The sequence below is a fragment of the Schistocerca serialis genome, chromosome 4 (assembly GCF_023864345.2).
Source record: "Schistocerca serialis cubense isolate TAMUIC-IGC-003099 chromosome 4, iqSchSeri2.2, whole genome shotgun sequence".
NCBI lineage: Eukaryota > Metazoa > Arthropoda > Insecta > Orthoptera > Acrididae > Schistocerca > Schistocerca serialis.
The window spans coordinates 400,637,887-400,658,771 of record NC_064641.1 but is presented as its reverse complement, the minus strand read 5'-3'; positions in this window follow the sequence as shown (position 1 = coordinate 400,658,771).

Here is a 20,885-nt window from a genome sequence, read left to right as displayed (position 1 = left end):
AGTCAGCGCGGAACAAATATTCGGAAAACACTGAGTAGAAGAAAGGACAGTGTGATATGACATGAGGGATTATCTCCCACTATATAAGAGAAAATCCTATAGGGAACTGTCTTGAAGAAGTTGGTGTAGGAAATGAACACTTCAGGAGGGCCGCATCAAACCTGCAAGGCGGTTAGTGATCGACCCCTCCGCGCTCCAAAAAAAAGAACTTCGTTACAATTTCAAGACGGGATCATTAGAGGCCACCGGCTTAGGAACAGGTGGGACGGAAATCGACCACGTCCTTTTTCAAGGAATCAGCTTGGCTTTTATCTTACGATTTCTGGAAACCACGGGGTACTTAAATCTGGATGGCAGAAATAAATTTTAGAGCATCAATGTAGCCTGAATCAACTCCATAGTTTTACATTGCGACAGCTCGCTCGTTTTGCAATCATTGAAGCTAGTAGTTCATATCCTGAGATGTTCGGAATTGAATGCACTGAATTAAAGTTGCTGAGTGTTGATACTTGTAACTATAGTCACTCTGACAATACTGATTATTCATCACTTGATCTGTTGTATACTCCATGACGTGTGTTGTGTCCTGCGAAATAAATCAGTGATACACTAAGGTCATCAAAAGTATCCGGATACCTGGCTGAAAATGACTTACAAGTTCGTGGCGCCCTTCATCGGTAATGTTGGAATTCAATATGGTGTTTTGGCCCACCCTTAGGCTTGATGACAGCTTCCACTATCGCAGGCATACGTTCAATCATGTGCTGGAAGTGTTCTTGGGAAATGGCAACCCTTTTTTCACGGAATGCTGCACTGAAGAGAGGTATGGATATCGGTCAGTGATGCCTGGCACGAAGTCGGCGTTCCAAAACATCCCAAAGGCGTTCTGTAGGATTCAGGTGAGGACTCTGTGCAGGCCAGTCCATCACAGGGATGTTAGTGTCGTGTAACCACACCGCCACAGGCCGTGCATTATGAACAGGTGCTCGATCGTGTTGAAAGATGCAGTCGTCATCCCCGAATAGATTTTCAACAGTGGGAAGCAAGAAGGTTATTAAAACATCAATGTAGGCCAGTCTGTGAAAGTTCCACACAAAACAACAAGGGGTGGAAGCCTCCATCATGAAAACTCTTCCACACCATAACACCACCGCCTCCGAATTTTTCTGTTGGCACTACACACGCTGGCAGATGTTCACTGGGCATTCCCCATACCCATACCCTGTCATCGGATCACAACATTGTGTGCCATGATTCGTCGCTCCACACTACGCTTCTCCACTGTTCAATCGTCCAATGTTTACACTCTTTACTCCAAGCGAGGGGTCGTTTGGCATTTACCGTCGTGAAATGTGGGTTATGAGCAGCCGCTCGACCATGAAATCCAAGTTTTCTCACCTTCCACCTAACTATCATAGTAACTGCAGTGGGTCCTGATGAAGTTTGGAATTCCTGTCGTTGGTCTCTGTCAGAGAGACGAGGTCGTCCTGTAAGATTTTATGCTGTACGTGGCCCTTCAAGTTTCCACTCCACTATCACATCGGAAACGGTGGATCTGGGGATGTTTAGGATGTGGAAATCTCGCCTACAGACGTATGACACAAGTGACACCCAATCACCTGACCACGTTCGAAGTCCGTGAGTTCCGCGGAACGCCCAATCCTGCTCTCTCACGATGTCTAACGGCTACTGAGGTCGCTGACATGGAGTACCTGGCAGTAGGTGGCAGCACAATGCCCCTAATATGAAAATGTATGGTTTTGGGGTTGTCCGGATAGTTTTGATTAGATAGTGTATATTCGTATCACGGTGTTGTGTGCCAGTAATATTCTGGTATCAAGAATTGTATAAGAATTACGACACCCTGAGTGATTTCAACAGTTAATGGCTTACTGCACACTGCAGGAAACAATCGACAACGTGAGATCGCATTACAAAATAAGCTCATTCCAGTATAATACGATCGCATGAATTGTTTGCTTCAAAACAATGTGTACGGCATGATTCAGGAACTTTTCCTTGTGTCGCGATTGCAAGCGCGAAAACTTTTGCCCTGAGACTACTAATTTTTGAGCAAAAGTTTCATTTATTCCACGTTTACGGATATGCTCTTTGTCAGAATTTTATATATTACTGGTTTTGAATATACAGTATGGTTGGTTTTGTTTGTCCGGAGTGTAGTAATGTTCGAAGATTGTGTCTTGTCAAGTATGCAATTTTTAGTGTATTTTAGTAATGCGTCAACTGCGTGTAAACGCTCTTTACAGAATCATACAAAAGCGATCGATTACAAGGTTTCAGCATTAAGGTCGGTCGCGCTTAGGGAACAATGTCAATAACCGTTGATAAACACCCATCGCCTTCTACAATAAACAGTTTCCTTAGAGGGTCTCTTTTAGGCGAACTGAAGTTGTTAGTTGATTGTCCGCAGCTCGTGGTCGTGCGGTAGCGGTCTCGCTTCCCGCGCCCGGGTTCCGGGGTTCGATTCCCGGCGGGGTCAGGGATTTTCTCTGCCTCGTGATGACTGGGTGTTGTGTGATGTTCTTAGGTTAGTTAGCTTTAAGTAGATCTGAGTTCTAGGGGACTGATGACCATAGATGTTAAGTCTCATAGTGCTCAGAGCCATTTGAACCATTTTGTTAGTTGATTGAATGACTATAACAGCTTACACATATAAGGAAACAATACTTAATTGATTAGGTAAACCGACAGCAACCACATTATACAGGTGCGCCTGGATTATTTGGATGCGCTAAAGCCAGTAAAGTCAACAACACCTGTGAAACAGTACATTCCTGGCATGAAGCAGTCGTTTTCAAGCACTGCCTGCGGTAAGAGGAGACGTCGTAGCATTCGGTCAAGTTCTCACTCCCAAAATTCTACCAGTATTTGCCACTGAAATGTGTCAAATCATTTATTGACATTGGAAGAACGAAAGTATCGGAACGACATGTGTTGAAACTATTGAACTTTTAGGAAGAGGAAGTTCATGGTGATCTTGCTGCACAAAAGTTTCGCGCAGATTATCTATTAGAACTTCACATCCACTGCAGCAGTTCTTAACACACATGCCTCAGGATTTTTTATGCGAAAACCTTTAAAGCTTCTTAATAAAGACCAACGTTACTAACATTCCGCACTGTTTTTCTTTTTATATACTTATTTATACAGGTTGGCGCACCTGAAAGCAGGCCGCTTCCCCACTGAATGCGAATGCAATATTTCGACTTCTAAAATAAACAAGAACAATAGTAGACAGTTTTATGTAATAATCGATTGTTTGCATTCTTTGTCAGCATTTCAGTTTATTTCGTCAGTGAAGTTAGATTTTTCTCTTTGCGGTCTGAAAAATGACTTTTTCGATAGAAGGAAGAATTGTAATTGTGGAAGCATATATGAAAACAGGTTCGATTAAGGAAACTCGCAATATTTTCGGGGTCAAGTACCTGGGTAATGGAAATGCCGTGCGGCTAGGGCCTCCCGTCGGGTAGACCGTTCACCTGGTTCAAGTCTTTCGAGTTGCCACTTCGGTGACATGCGTGTCGATGAGGATGAAAGAATGATGATAAGGACAACACATCACCCGGTATCTGAGCGAAGAAAATCTCCTACCCAGGCGGGAATCGAACCCGGGCCGTTAGGTATGACATTCCGTCGCACTGACCACTCAGCTACCAGGGGCGGACAAGTATGTGGGTAAGAGACTATAAGCAAACGGAGCAATACAGTGTCTGTGTAAAAACTGGTGCACATAAGAATTCGTGCAAAACATGGAACGACAAAGAACTCCTTCATTTATCACAACAGATGTTATTGCAGACATTCGCCGAACAATTATTCAGAACCCAAAGATGTCTACGCCTAAACTGGCCCATTAGGAGCATCTCAATAGGAGGAGTGGCCAGCAGGTGTTGAAACGTCTTATTTTGAAGCTATATCGCCTGTCGGTTGTGCAGCAATTATGGGAGGATGACAATCAGAAGCGTGTAGATCAGCACGTGGGTTTTCAAAAACATCAACGACGTTTTGTTAGACACATTCTATTACATCATCAGTGATGAAGTGTGAATTCACAGAAAACGAAGTGCTGGGCGACGGAGAAGCCTAACATGGAGAGTCAGCAACTACTCAATGATGACAAATTCGCCGTTGGTGCAGTGTACGCACGTCATTGGTTTGATTTTTTTGACACCATTATCAACACGGTTGCATATGTGGAAATTTTTTATATATTTTATGCTCAACTCACTGAATATGAAAGACAATACTGTTTCTTCAAGCAAGATGGGACAACATGCCACACGTCTAAGGTAACGTTGGAACAAGTCCATGATGTCCTCACTGAGGAACGAAGCTTTTATGGCCATCGTATTAGCCGGATCTAACAACGTGTGATTTATTTTCCTGGGGACGGTCGAAGAGCAATGCCTATGAAACAGATCCACACCCAATGCACGAAATGGGAGACAACATCCGCCGTGAAGTTGCCGCCAGCGATATCCGAACTTCATGCCGGCTGTATCTGAATATGATTAGACGTGCACAGATGTGCTGGAGGTCTTTTTCAACGTCTTCTATAGATTTATGTTTCCTTGTAAATACGTGATAAGTCCAGTTCATCTCTTCGTTGCTGTAATTTCACTGCATTTTTTTTATACTTTGTATCTCAACCTAGCCACCCTGAGACGAACACATTTCGCCCAGCGAGAGACCTGTTTATTGATACCGTTACAGTAGACTGGCATTGTTAACTTAGCCATAACCTAAACTCTGCTTGCACCGTTTTATCATGATCAAAGTGAAGTCCTCGGAGGCGTTCCTTTAAGTTTTAGAAACAGACGAACATCGGATGTGACCACGTCAGAACTGTATGGAGGATGATCAATGACAGTGAACCCAAGACGTCGAATGGTTCCAGATGTCACAGTGTTCGTGTGTGCTAAAGAGGAGGAAGCTCCAAGTGTGAACGAACACTTCGAATTCGAATCTCTATTACAGCATGCTGCTTCTCACTCACCGGCATAGTTCATTACACACCGCCATGTTACACACTACAGTTCGGTTCCCAATTGTGTAGACTTGAAGAATAAAGATGTAGGATGTTAATAACGTCTGCTGTATTTAAAAATCTGTAAGTATTTTCACGCAAGAATTTGGGAAGCATCGTTTTTCTGCAAGCCTGCGTAGTAACTGACAGCCAAGAACGTATCTTTCAGTTAAAACAACATTATCATTATTTTATATATCTAAACCGAGATCATAAAGCTCAAATTGTAGTAATAAGGGCAAGTCCACATATTCTTAATGCAAGAAACCTCATCACGTAGCGGTCTGTACTTACTCTGCTACGTTTGCGACATTTTCTTAACAAATTACCACTGTTTCTGAAGGGAAAATCGATGTAAATTCAGTAGATTTTACTCATCTTCAGACAGTTGGAGTTCGGGTCAGTGTACCCGAAGGATTAGGCACTTGTTGGCCGCGCTGTAGACAGCGGTAGTTAGTAGAGTTTCATCTCGAAGTTCCTCATTGATGAGCTGGATCGAAGAACTACAGAACATCGCTGCTTATGTCAGTTCCTTTGAAGTGCCACCCGCTACTCCAACGCGACGTAACATCGTATAATTCATTCTCATGGGAACTGGATATATCCCGCATCCGTAAATATATTTGAAAGCACATACTCACTAGCCATGCACCCAACTGTACCCTCCTGTTTAAGAAAACCGGTGCACAGACGAAGACTTTAGATATCTGACTCGAATGATGGTACTCGAAAGGGTCCTTTAAGTTTTGGAAACAGATGAATATGGGATGTGATCGAGATCCTTATCGGAGCAGATTATTTTTGGAAAAATCACGAAACATTCCCCTCCGATTCGACTAACATCACCCATTGTACTGGAACGTTCCTTTCTAGGTTGAATAATTGGCGGGGACAATTAATCACTACAGCATACATTGTGATGCAAATTACATCACTTTAGAGACATCTGCGCCAGCAGGCGATGTTCTACAACATTTCTGGAGTTCAGAAACAGTGAGGATAACAGAGGACCATACAAGAACTTAGCATCCGAAGGACTTGCCTTTATTGAAATACTTCTGATAGTCCTGCTGCACCGAAGAAAAAAAAAGAAAAGTGGTTTCTTTCTCCAAAAGACCCAACATTATGCTGCCAAATAATCTTCAACAAGTAGAGAAGAAAATTATTTCACTGTAGAAAAATATTACGAAGAACAGTATCCTGCAATAAGTTTACTGGGTGCGAATGACAGACCACATCAACAACAGATATGTGGAGGTCACCCCTTCTGGACAGACATTGCGTGACAGATTTTATCTGACACCTCATGCGGTAAATGGTGTTCGAAGTTTCGTAGCTCGACAAGAATGCACCCTAACTGAATGAGTTTTCATAAATAGGCCATAATTTATTCCATGACTTTCTTCCAATATTACTGAGATTCTATCTATATTCAGTTGCCTTAATTACCGATGTCAAACGGTATCAAAGACGTATCCCTCACAGCCTGCGTGACTTAGAAAAAACGTCCATTTTATTCAGTTGGTTACATGCACTGTCATAGCGCAATGACGTGCGGAGTATAAGAGAGATCGTAAATGCATTCATGGCTTATACGAAACTCAACTTGCCTTTTTCCTGTACTATATCCTACGAATCCAAGATCAAGGTCAACCGGCATATTTCACATTCCTAAATTTCTGGAAATCGTTTGACACAAGGTAGACTGTTAACGAATGTCGGAGCACAGGGAACAGTTTCTGAATGATGTGAGTGATTCGGGAACTTTTTAAGTTATACAACCCATAATTCCCTTGGACGGCTCTTTCTTTGTCTAAGTGATCTGCCACACTGGATAGCAGCACGGTCTAGGCACCTTGCTACGGTTCGCGCGGCTCCCCCCGTCGCAGGTTCGGGTCCTCGCTCGCGCTTGGGTGAATGTGTTGTCCCTATCGTAACTTAGTTTGAGTTAGATTAAGTGATGTGTCAGCCTAAGGACCGATGAACTCAGCAGCTTGGTCCCACAGGAAATTACCACAAATTTCCAAAAAATTGTAATTGATCTGATGGATTATTATATTAAATTTCGGCCTCCAGTTGCATAAGCAAAGAAACTTTTACAAAAATTTCTAATTGATCTGATGGATTATTATATTAAATTTCAGCCTCCAGTTGTATAAGCAAAGAAACTATACCTAGGTTGCGGCTATAGTAACGTAGCCTTCTTCAGAAATGTAACAATATTAAATTAAAATTAAAACGTGCCAGATATTGGCTTTGTCAAACTTAAAATGTTAGTACATAGTCATAAGACGAATCAGCGCCGGCGGCCCACCTGTCTGGCCCGTTTATGTGGCCTATCGGTTAAACATTAGTACAAGTGACAAGGTCTTATGACTATGTACTGTAGTACTAACATTTTAAGTTTGACGAGGACAATATATGGTATATTTTAATTTTAATTTTATATTGTGACATTTCTGAAGAAAGCTGCACTACTGGCCATTAAAATTGCTACACCACGAAGATGACGTGCTACAAACGCGACATTTAACCGACAGGAAGAAGATGCTGTGATATACAAATGATTAGCTTCTCAGAGCATTCATACAAGGTTGGCGCCGGTGGAGACACCTACAGCGTTTCCAACCGATTTGGTTCAAATGGTTCAAATGGCTCTGAGCACTATGGGACTTAACTTCTGAGGTCATCAGTCCCCTAGAACTTAGAACTACTTAAACCTAACTAACCTAAGGACATCACACACATCCATGCCCGAGGCAGGATTCTAACCTGCGACCGTAGCGGTTGCGCGGTTCCAGACTGTAGCGCCTAGATTCGTCCAACCGATTTCTCATACACAAGCAGCAGTTGACCGGCGTTGCCTGGTGAAACGTTGTTGTAATGCCTCGTGTAAGCAGGAGAAATGCGTACCATTACGTTTCCGACTCTGATAAAGGTCGGATTGCAGCCTATCACGATTGTGGTTTATCGTATCGCGACATTGCTGCTCGCGTTGGTAGAGATCCAATGACTGTTTGCAGAATATAGAATCGGTGGGTTCAGGAGGGTAATACGGAACGCAGTGCTGGATCCCAACGACCTCGTTTCACTAGCAGTCGAGATTACAGGCATCTTATCCGCATGGCTGTAACGGATCGTGCAGCTACGTCTCGATCCCTGAGTCAACAGATGGGGACATCTGCAAGACAACAACAATCTGCACGAACAGTTCGACGACGTTTGCAGCAGCATGGACTATCAGCTCGGAAACCATGGCTGTGGTTACCCTTGACGCTGTATCAGAGACAGGAGCGCCTGCGATGGTGTACTCAACGACGAACCTGGGTGCACGAATGGCAAAACGTCATTTTTTCGGATGAATTCAGGTTCTGTTTACAGCATTATGATGGTCGCATCCGTGTTTGGCGACATCGCTGTGAATGCACATTGGAAGTGTGTATTCGTCATCGCCATACTGGCGTATCACCCGGCGTGATGGTATGGGGTGCCATTGGTTACACGTCTCGGTCACCTCTTGTTCGCACTGACGGCACGGACGTTACATTTCAGATGTGTTGTGACCCGTGGTTCTACCCTTCATTCGATCCCTGCGAAACTCTACATTTCAGCAGGATAATGCACGACCGCATGTTGAAGGTCCTGACGTTCCTTTCTGGATACAGAAAATGTTCGACTGCTGCCCTGGCCAGCACATTCTCCAGATCTCTCACCAATTGAAAACGTCTGGTCAATGGTGGCCGAGCAACTGACTCGTCACAATATGCCAGTCACTACTCTTGACGAACTGTGGTATTGTGTTGAAGCTGCATGGGCAGCTGTACCTGTGCGCGCCATCCAAGTTCTGTTTGACTCAATGCCCAGGCGTATCAAGGCCGTTATTACAGCCAGAGGAGATTGTTCTGGGTACTAATTTCTCAGGATCTATGCACCCAAATTGCGTGAAAATGAAGTCACATGTCAGTTGTAGTATAACATATTTGTCCAAAGAATACCCCTTTATTATCTGCATTTCTTCTTGGTGTAGCAATTTTAATGGCCAGTAGTGTACATTATTATAACCGAAACGTAGGTAAAGTTCTTTGCTTATGCAACTGGAGGCTGAAATTATATATAATTATATTTTACTGTTGCTGACTCTGCTGCACCATGCTAAAAATATTCAAATTTGAACCTGATGGATTATTGATTCTATGACAGCGGATGACGCTTTAGTGTACGGCGTTGCGTTCCCAAGTGTGTAACGGGATACAGGATGACTTGGAAATAATTTGTTCCGTGTGATGAATGCCAGCTTGTTCTTAGCAGTGTCGGTGAATAGGAAAAGCAATGAAACTTCCTGGCTGATTAAAACTGGTTGCCGGACCGAGACTCCAACTCGGGACCTTTGCCTTTCGCGGGCAAGTGGTCGTTATACATTTTTAATCTGCCAGGAAGTTTCATATCAGCGCACACTCCGCTGCAGAGTAAAAATCTCATTTAGGAAATGCAGTGCTTCAATATTCCAATATACTATTAGTGTTGTGCCTCTTGATGCTGTCACGTCGATTATTTATCTAGGCGTAACGTTGAGAAGTGGCATGAAACAGTACGAGCACGTAATATCGGTTGAGAGAACGTGAATGGCCAACTTCAGTTTAATGGGAGAGTTTTAGTAAAGTTGAACTCATCTACAAAGGAGACCGCATACACACCACTTGTGCGACCCATTCTTGAGAATTGCTCAAGTGTTTGGGATCCCTACTAGGTCGGGTTAAAGGGGGACACAGGGACGCACTGCCAGATAAGTCATCGGTACATTCAATCAACACAAGAGCGTTACGTAAATGCTCCAAGAACACAAATGGGAATTCCTGGATGGAACAAAACGCTCGTTTCCCCAAAACAATATTGGAGAAGTTCATTGAAGCAGCATCTGCGACTGACTTCAGAACGATTTTAGTGCCATAGACTACGTCTCGTGTAATGACCTTGAGGACAAGCAAAGAGTAATCATGGCTCGAATGGAACCATACAAAATGCTGTTTTTTCCATTTGATAGTGAAACAGGTAAGCAGAAAAGCTGTGGTTCAGGGCACACTCAGCAAAATCTGCACGTGGTTGATTGCGGAGTACATATGTAGATGTAGCCCTATTTGTAGATATAGATCAAACTTTCCTTGACGTTGGCTCCAATATAAAATGTGACACGAAAGCGTGACGCAGCCGTGTGTCGGCCTGGTGATCCACAAAGGCGACCGGCGGTTTCTGTATTGTGTGCCGAGCTGTGACGAGGAGAGAGTGAGGTTGGCGGCGCGGCACCCTGGTGAAACCCTCTGGCAGACACCCGCTGCGGTGATTTATCGGGGCCGGACGCGGCCTGGTTGGGCCTCATAGTGTGCGAGGAGTGCGCGCCTTCTGCAGAGGCAGCTAACTGGAAGGCCCCGGTCACGTCGGAGGCAGGGCCGTCGTCGAGCTAATACGGCGCAACCGGGCTACTGCGTAGCGGCTGCTCCGCCCCACTAACTGTCCGTACACTAGCGCTCTGCAACTTTGCATCGACTCAGATCGTCGACTGGCAACCTTGACCCGTGATACTATACATGGTATTTCAAAAATATTCGTCCCCTCTCGCTAGGTTGCGTCTTCTACATGAATGAAGACGGAAATTTGGGGTAATTATAAGTGCACTGTTACTTTTTATCAAAAGGTCAATCTGGCCTTACAGCTGTATATCTTATACATGCATGCAAGCACAACCTTGGGGCACTTTTTACAAGCAGGTTTTATTGAAGGAAAAGGAAGTCGCTAATAGATCCTTAATATATGAGAAACGATTGAGGAATTGCAAGAGTTTTGTGTTTTTGTTTGCATCTGCCTCATTGACTCTAGAAAGGCTTTTCACTGTTTGTCTATGCAAAGTTGTGGCAGGTGTTTGCAGAGAACGGTGTCCCGCTCCACATTTTAGCACCATTCATAAGCATATAGAATAATCACCTCGCAGCGTAGAAGACAAGTGCTAGTGCGTCTGATTCCTTCACTGTATCGAAAGGTGTCAGATTTTTGTTGTCTCCGGCCGATGTGACCGAGCAGTTCTAGGTACTTCAGCTGCTACGGTCCAGGTTCGAATCCTGCCTTGGGCATGGATGTGCGTGATATCCTTAGGTTAGTTAGGTTTAAGTAGTTGTAAGTGTAGGGGACTGATGACCTCAGGTGTTAAGTCCCATAGTGCTTAGAGCCATTTCAGATTTTTGTTCTTTTTTTTCTTTTTCTTTTGGTCATCAGTCTACTGACTGGTTTGATGCGGCCCGCCACGAATTCCTTTCCTGTGCTAACCTCTTCATCTCCACTTGCAACCTACGCCCTCAATTATTTGCTTGACGTCTTCCAATCTCTGTCATCCTCTACAGTTTTTGCCCTCTACAGCTCCCTCTAGTACCATGGAAGTCATTCCCTCATGTCTTAGCAGATGTCCTATCATCCTGTCCCTTCTCCTTCTCAGTGTTTTCCACATATTCTTTCCTCTCCGATTCTGTGTAGAACCTCCTCATTCCTTACCTAATCAGCCCACCTAATTTTCAACATTCGTCTGCAGCACCACGTCATAAATGCTTCGATTCTCTTCTGTTCCGGTTTTCCCACAGTCCATGTTTCACTACCATACAATGCTGTACTCCAGACGTACATCCTTAGAAATTTCTTCCTCAAATTAAGGCCGGTATTTGATATTAGTAGACTTCTCTTGGCCAGAAATGCCTTTTTTGCCATAGCGAGTCTGCTTTTGATGTCCTCCTTGCTCCGTCCGTCATTGGTTATTTTACTGCCTAGGTAGCAGAATTCCTTAACTTCATTGACTTCGTGACCATCAATCTTGATGTTAAGTTTCTCGATGTTCTCATTTCTACTACTTCTCATTACCTTCGTCGTTCTCCGATTTACTCTCAAGCCATACTGTGTACTCATTAGACTGTACATTCCGTTCAGCAGATCATTTAATTCTTCTTCACTTTCACTCAGGATAGCAATGTCATCAGCGAATCGTATCATTGATATCCTTTCACCTTGTATTTTAATTCCACTCCTGAACCTTTCTTTTATTTCCACCATTGCTTCCTCGATGTACAGATTGAAGAGTAGGGGCGAAAGGCTACAGCCTTGTCATACATCCTTCTTAATACGAACACTTCGTTTTTGATCGTCCACTCTTATTATTCCCTCTTGGTTGTTGTACATATTATATATGAACCGTCCCTCCCTATAGCTTACCCCTAGTTTTTTCAGAATCTAGAACAGCTTGCACCATTTTATATTGTCGAACGCTTTTTCTAGGTCGACAAATCCTATGAAAGTGTCTTGATTTTTCTTTAGCCTTGCTTCCATTATTAGCCGTAACGTCAGAATTACCTCTCTCGTACCTTTACTTTTTCTAAAGCCAAACTGATCGTCCTCTAGCGCATTCTAAATTTTCTTTTCCATTCTTCTGTATATTATTCTTGTAAGCAGCTTCGATGCATGAGCTGTTAAGCTGATTGTGCGATAATTCTCGCACTTGTAAGCTCTTGCCTTCTTCGGAATTGTGTGGATGATGATTTTCCGAAAGTCAGATGGTATATCGCCAGACTCATATATTCTACACACTAGCGTGAATAGTCGTTTTGTTGCCACTGTTATCTATCCCTTCTGCCTTATTTGACCGTAAGTCCTCCAAAGCTCTTTTAAATTCCGATTCTAATCCTGGATCCCCTATCCCTTCTAAATCGACTCCTGTTTCTTCTTCTATCACATCAGACAAATCTTCACCCTCATAGAGGCTTTCAATGTATTCTATCCACCTATCTGCTCTCTCCTCTGCATTTAACAGTGGAATTCCCGTTGCACTCTTAATGTTACCATCGTTGCTTTTAATGTCACCAAAGGTTGTTTTGACTTTCCTGTATGCTGAGTCTGTCCTTCCGACAATCATATCTTTTTCGATGTCTTCACATTTTTCCTGCAGCCATTTCGTCTTAGCTTCCCTGCACTTCCTATTTTTTCATTCCTCAGCGACTTGTATTTCTGTATTTCTGATTTTCCCGGAACATGTTTGTACTTCCTCGTTTCATCAATCAACTGAAGTATATCTTCTGTTACCCATGGTTTCTTCGCAGCTACCTTCTTTGTATCTATGTTTTCCTTCCCAACTTCTGTGATGGCCCTTTTTAGAGATGTCCATTCCTCTTCAACTGTACTGCCTACTGCGCTATTCCTTATTGCTGTATCTATAGCGTTAGAGAACTTCAAACGTATCTCGTCATTCCTTAGTACTTCCGTATCCCACTTCTTTGCGTATTGATTCTTCCTGACTAATGTCTTGAACTTCAGCCTATTCTTCATTACTACTATATTTTGATCTGAGTCTATATCTGCTCCTGGGTACGCCTTACAATCCAGTATCTGATTTCGGATTCTCTGTCTGACCATGATGTAATCTAATTGAAATCTTCCCGTATCTCCCGGCCTTTTCCAAGTATACTGCCTCCTCTTGGTATTGTTGAGCAGGGTATTCGCTATTACTAGCTGAAACTTGTTACAGAACTCAATTAGTCTTTCTCCTCTTTCATTCCTTGTCCCAAGCCCATATTCTCCTGTAACCTTTTCTTCTACTCCTTCCCTTACAACTGCATTCCAGTCGCCCATGACTATTAGATTTTCGTCCCCCTTTACATACTGCATTACCCTTTCAATATCCTCATACAATTTCTCTATCTGTTCATCTTCAGCTTGCGTCGTCGGCATGTGTACCTGAACTATCGTTGTCGGTGTTGGTCTGCTGTCGATTCTGATTAGAACAACCCGGTCACTGAACTCTTGACAGTAACACACCCTCTGCCCTATCTTCCTACTCATAACGAATCCTACAACTGTTATACCATTCTCTGCTGCTGTTGATATTACCCGATACTCATCTGACCAGAAATCCTTGTCTTCCGTCCATTTCACTTCACTGACCCCTAGTATATCTAGATTGAGCCTTTGCATTTCCCTTTTCAGATTTTCTTGTTTCCCTACCAAGTTCACGCTTGTGACATTCTTTTTCTCATGGTAACCTCCCCCTTGGCAGTCCCCTCCCGGAGATCCGAATGGGGGACTATTCCAGAATCTTTTGCCAATGGAGGGATCATCATGACACTTCTTCAAATACAGGCCACATGTTCTATGGATACACGTTGCGTGTCTTTAATGCAGTGGTTTCCATTGCCTTCTGCATCCTCATGTCGTTGATTATTGCTGATTCTTCCGCTTTTAGGGGCAATATCCCACCCCTAGGACAAGAGAGTGCCCTGAACCTCTATCCGCTCCTCCGCCCTCTTTGACAAGGCCGTTGGCAGAATGAGGCTGACTTCTTATGCCGGAAGTCTTCGGCCGCCAATGCTGATTATTTATCAAAATTTAGGCAGTGGTGAGGACCGAACCCGGGACCGAAGTCGTTTTGATTATGAATCAAAGACGCTCCCCCTTTTTTTTTTGCTTTTTTTTTCTTTTTTTTCTATCTTTTTTTGTTTTTTTTAACCACTTTTTTTTATTTTTTTTATTTATTTTTTTTTATTTTTAAATAAAGAAAATATTAAGCACCGCCCAAGGTTTGAACTCATAACCTTTCACTTGGCAGCCCAACACCTTAACCGCTTTTTTTTTTTTTTTTTAAATAAAAAATTAAAACTTTTCGCTCGATGGATGATTTGAACCAAGGACCTTTTTTTTTCTTTTTTTTTTTATGGAACTAAAGAAAACAAGTGCCACCGCCACTTTTCATCCTATAACACAAAAAAAAAAAAAAAAAAAATCTAGGCCACTTCAGGCGTTGGCTCGTGACAAAACTTACCCCAGAGAGCTGCCTATATACCAGGGGAAATATGGGAAATCAAGGTTAGGGCTATCATGAAAAACAAAATATAATCTTCCTTTTTCTGAATTTTATTTTAATTTTTTTTTGTTTTATATTTATTTATTTATTTTTTATTTTTATTTTTTTTGTGTAATTGATCAGAGGCCTTCTGCGCCCCGCTGGTAATATGTTGAGTCACGTCTTCTCGAAATTGATGTGTTCCGTTCAATTGTTCAGAAATGTTCATTGGTTCAAACAGGAAACCTTCTTCTCTCTTGGCTTAACACATTCCAGCTGCGAGGCGGCTCGTGGAAAGCACTCCCAAGGAAGTTCGAGAAAAATTGTCTGTATTTTGGGTGACGGACAACGACATAATGACGGTCATTGAGGTATGTCCAAAAATCGAGTGCAGAGTCTACAGTTTGTCCAAATAAGTAGTGAATGGCATGTCCGCGAATCCAATTCACAGCATTGGTCTTTGTCCGAGGAAAATAGTCACGTTCCGGAAATAATAATGAAAGGGGAGGAATCCGATCCGGAATGTCCCGCGTTAGAAAAGCCACAATACGTCGAACCAAGTGCCAAACCTCCGCCGCCGGTCCGCAAACAAACCGATGTTCATCATTGTCTGGCACTCCACACGTGGAGCATAGAGGTGATTGGGCGAGGTGGATACGATGAAGGCGAAATTGGTTGATTTGCTTACCATTGACAGTTATGTACCAGACAGATTGAACATTCGTGTCAAGGTAACTGGCGAACACCGCGCGCCATACATGACGCCAGTCAACCTGGGGGAACTTTTGTTCAATCGGGTTAGGTGGACGACCTAATTGGAGGACATTGTATACTGCCTTTGTCTTGAGCAAAAGCTGTCTTGGTAAGGTGAGGCGTAGATAACTGAGTTCCAGAAAGAAGTACCGCATATAATGGAACTGGGCCGGAACATCCGAGATGATCACTGGGGCTGACAGTGAGACCGGCGAGTATGCCGACAGGAGGAGACCAGTGAGGCTCGTTGGGCAACGTGTCCATACCGCCATCTGGGAGCTGACAAATAGGGCGCGAGCTCTATCCGGCACGTGAAACAGACCTATCCCACCTCGTTCACGGGGAAGAGTAAGGGTCGCATAGCTAATTTTGAACAACATCCCTGAGCTGACGAAAGATGCCATCGCTGCCAACATGCGACGTGCCACAGTAAGCGGGAAAGGTAGAACTTGCGCTACATGGGGAACTCGGGATGCGATATATGTATTGACATATCGAGCTCGTTGGAGAATATCTAGGGATCGAAGGCGATGGTCCATAAGACCTGCTCTGATCATTAAAAGGAGGCGTCGGCAGTTGATGGTGGCTGAACGCCGGAGATCAGATGAAAAATCTATTCCCAAACAACGAATGGTATCAACGGTGGTGAGAGGTGTAACGCACTCCACGGGAAGTCCCGTGCCAATGAACATAACTTGTGACTTACGTACGTTTAAAGAGCTACCCGACGCCTCACCATAAGTCGCTACCCACGTCAAAACAGCTCGAACTTCGTCGGCATTACGTAAACAGATGACGACATCGTCAGCATAGGCCGTGCAACAGAATCGGTAGTCATCTATGGACAACCCTACCAAACGTTGTCTTAGTCCACATAGCAAGGATTCCAAGGAAAAGGCGTACAAAATTGCTGATAGAGGGCAACCTTGACGTACGGATCGACCTATTATTATCGGTGGAGTGAGTCTGCCATTGTACAGAATCCTGGATGAGGCACCCCGCAGAAGGCGCATCACTACCGTGATAACGGCGACCGGGAAACCCATATGGTGGAGAACGGCCGCAAGGAACGAATGGTCAACCCTATCAAAAGCTTGACTGAAGTCCAAAGACGCAAGTGCCCCAGAGAGGCGTTGTGCCTGGGTAACGGCGATCATATCCCTGTAGCGGCATAAAGTCGTGCGAATATTGTTGTCGCCTCCCAAAGATGCTTGGTCTGGCGACACAACATAGCGGGCAACGTTTTTAAGTCGTGCTGCCAAAAGGCGAGTGAAGATTTTCATATCACTGTTAAGGAGGGTGAGGGGCCGATAATCACTGATATTGTTGCCACCGTGCGGTTTATGTACAGGAATAATAATTCCTTCCATGAAAGCGTCCGGCACAGGTACTTCCGGAGACATCAGTTCCCGACAGATGGAGGTGAAGGTGGACTCTAACAAATCACGGAAGGTGCGATAAAATTCGAGGGGAAGACCGTCGGGGCCCGGGGAGCGATTGATGGTTCCTGCCCGGATCGCATCGCGGACTTCCTCATCAGTCACCTCCGACATCAAGTCAATCGCCGCATCTCCTGGGATACCACCGAAGTTGAGCTGTGAGACTTCCTCGATCAACTCTGGGGAATGTGGAACTGCGGCGTAGAGCTGCCGGTAGTGGGCGTGAAGCACATTCCCTATGGCAGATTGGGTTACGTAGCGACGCCCTTCTTGATCCGTTAAGACGTGAATCAATTTTCGGCGTCGATTTTGTCGTTCTTGGATGATATGGTACATCGACGGATGTTCATGAGGCATGCGATCAGCAGTACGAGATCGTACTATCGCCCCTTCCAAATGCCGTCGCATGAGATTGGAGATTTGGGCCTTAGCTTGGTTCATCCTTGTATGGCGCTCAGGGGAGGCTGGCATCGTGGAGCATTCTCGTAGGATCCTGTAGTAAAAGTCCATAGTGCTCTTCCTCCAGGCGACAACATCTTTGCCATACCGGATTAAAGTTTTTCGAAGAGCAGGTTTTGCACACTGGATCCACCAGGATATGGTAGACGGATACGTGGGTCGGCGTCTATTACATGTGATCCAAGTGTCTTCTATTAGAAGTCGACAGTCAGGTGAATTAAGAAGTGCCGTGTTCAGTTTCCATAAACCACGTCCGTGCCATACTGCCTGTCTTGTGAGAACAACATCACAGAAGTAAGCCTCATGGTCTGAGAAAGCAACAGGCCAGATTTCAGCCTGTCGAGTGTGTTGAATTAGGGATCGCGAGATGTAGATGCGATCCAGTCGGCTAGAGGAGTGCGCAGTGTGGTACGTAAAGCCCAAAAGATCACCGTGAACATGTCTCCACGTATCGACAAATTGTAGCCGCGTGACGACTGTTTCCAGAGCTGCGCATGGTGAGTGACGCGGCAATTGATCCTGAGGGCGCTGGGTGCAGTTGAAGTCTCCACCCATGATCCAGTCATCGTGTGGTCCCATAAAAAGGGGTGTGACTTCATTCGCGAAGAAGGCATTGCGTTCACGACGGTAGCTGGAGCCCGACGGCGCATAAATATTGATGATGCGTACACCAAAGAGAGTAAGGGCCATACCTCTGCCGCTGGGGAGGTATAGGACATCTTCGGCAGGAAGACCTTCGCGTAAGATGATGGCAACACCACTACCGGTGTCCGAAGCGGGAGAAAGATGCACCGTGAAGCCATGTGGTGGTGAAAAATCGGCGACATGCACTTCCTGAAAAAGCGCAATATCTATGTCCGCATCATAAATCATATCGCGGAGCAGCGCTAGTTTGTGGGGCGCACGAATGGTCGCGAGGTTAATCGTTGCGACACGATAATGCTGGTGTTGGAGTCCCACAGGCACAGGCGGGACTTCTTCTTCAGGAGCGAGAGGTCGTCGATCTTGCCGGTCCGCTGAAGAGGCTGCTATTGTGGAGAGTTTGCGGGAGCGGGCGCAACCGATGGGGGTGCCCCATCATCAGCAGCATCCGCCCCAGTCCCTTCGATCTCCACGTCGTCCGCCCAGGAGACTGATGCTGCGGTAGGGTATCGGCTGTGCACGTCATCCACGTGGAGAGGAGACGTAGTTTTCGTCTCATCGGATAGGCTCTCTTCAACGTCGACCTGTGGGGGCGACGGCGTCAGTAAGGAGGGGTGTTCGTTGCCAGTGGTCGCCTGTGGCGGGTCTTTCGCATCAGCCTTTCGGTCATCAAAGATCGGTTTGTCGTCCATCTTCGGGTCTGCATCCCCGGTATCCATCCGTAGAATGGATTCATCAGGGGGTGTACGGCTACGTTTCTTCCTCTTTCGTGTCGACCCTTGTTTTCGAACAAGTCGTTCAGAGTCCGATTGCGGGTGGCTTTCGTCTGACTCCTGACCAGTCTGAAGGAAAGCAGAAGTAGGTACCACTCCCGGATCAACGTCCATCTCAGTAGCATTTTCAGTCACTGTGCTGCGATGATTCGGCAGGTTAGGATATGGCGTCTGGGGCACCTCAGAAGGAAGCTCAGGAGCGGTTGCATCTACCTGATCAGACGACGTCAACGGAGCAGGAAGACTCTGTGTAGACGTGCTACCTTCCTGGGCAACCTTGGCGTATGTGACAGGGATCTGAGTCATCACCGCTGGGGACGCTTCCTCGCCGACCGGCGTCTGGATCAGGCGGCGTCGCATGCAGGCGGATCTGACGTGGCCTTCTTGTCCACAACCCGCACATGTTCGGGGTTGGCCGTCGTACATGACAATGGCTCGCACCCCACCAATGGTCAGGTATGATGGAATATGTTTTTTCAGTTCAATTTTGACCTGACGCACACCATTAAGGACATGGTAGGTCGTGAAGGTTTGCCATTTTTCCTCTACGTAACCGATGACGTTACCGTATGGTTGTAACGCAGAGACAACTTCGTCCTTCGACACTTCAAAAGGTAGTTCAAACACCCTAATCGTGCGTTGACCGTACTCTGCGAGTTCAAGTGTTACGGCTCCGACGTGACCATCAGAGTATTTGAACTTAAGTCCATTGGCATGGCGGCGAATAACATCTTCACACACCTCGGTGTTTGTCATTTTAATATGAACGACACTACTCGTGATCGAAAAATGGATTCCGATAACGTGGTTAGGATCTAAACGAACTTCTTCACGTATGAACGTTTCAACTTCATGTGCACGAGGTCGCACATGTTCAGCTGGGAAGGAAACTTTAAGGGTCGCACGGCGGTAAGCGCTCGACATGTTGTTCACGGTGGACGGACGCAAGCCTGAAAGCTACGACGCGGATGTAAACAACGCCTGCAGCGGAGCACTGGCCGGCGCGCGGGGCCGACCGCACGCTGCCACGGCTGAGAGCCGACTGTCCCCCTAGACCACAGTAACATCTACGTCAACATGTCATCAGGAAAGCCCTTGACTGTTTGACTAAAGGCATCTCAATTGGTGGAAGAGATATTAACAATCTCAGAATTCCTGATGACACTGTGCTTTCACCCAGACGCGAAAATGAACTCTGCCAGCTACTAGCAAAAGTAAACGACATTGGTCTATCGTACGGACTATACATGAAGACCAGCTCATGATACCTGATCGAGGTGCGAAGGTCCAACTCACAGGTCCACTTAAAGTACAGGAATTGGTGCGTTCTTTGGTCTGCCTCTGGTCAACCAACTGTATAGAGGTAAGTTGTGTAGTTTTGTAGACGACATAAGAAGACAGATCACTCTTAGGCAAGTGGATATGAGGCAGCTCACCAAAATCTGGTAGAACAGACCGATAACGAACAGCAAAAGGTTCGACTTGTTGAAATACTCATGATTTCCGTCTTCTCTTAAAGTTACGAAACACGATTCACTAAGCAATGAGACAAACAGCGTATTGATGAAATTGAGCTTTGTTGCCGGCGCAGGATTCTGTCCATAAAATTGACCGAAGAAAGAACTATTTTCTTATCAGTCTTCTGACTGGTTTGATGCGGTCCGCCTCAAATTCCTCAAAAAAATGTTTCAAATGGCTCAGAGCACTATGGGACTTAACATCTTAGGTCATCAGTCCCCTAGAACTTAGAACTACGTAATTCTAACTAACCTAAGGACATCACGCACATCCATGCCCGAGGCAGGATTCGAACCTGCGACCATAGCGGTCACGCGGTTCCGGACTGCAGCGCCTAGAACCGCACGGCCACCACGGCCGGCTCGAATTCCGCTCCCGTGCCAACCTCTTCA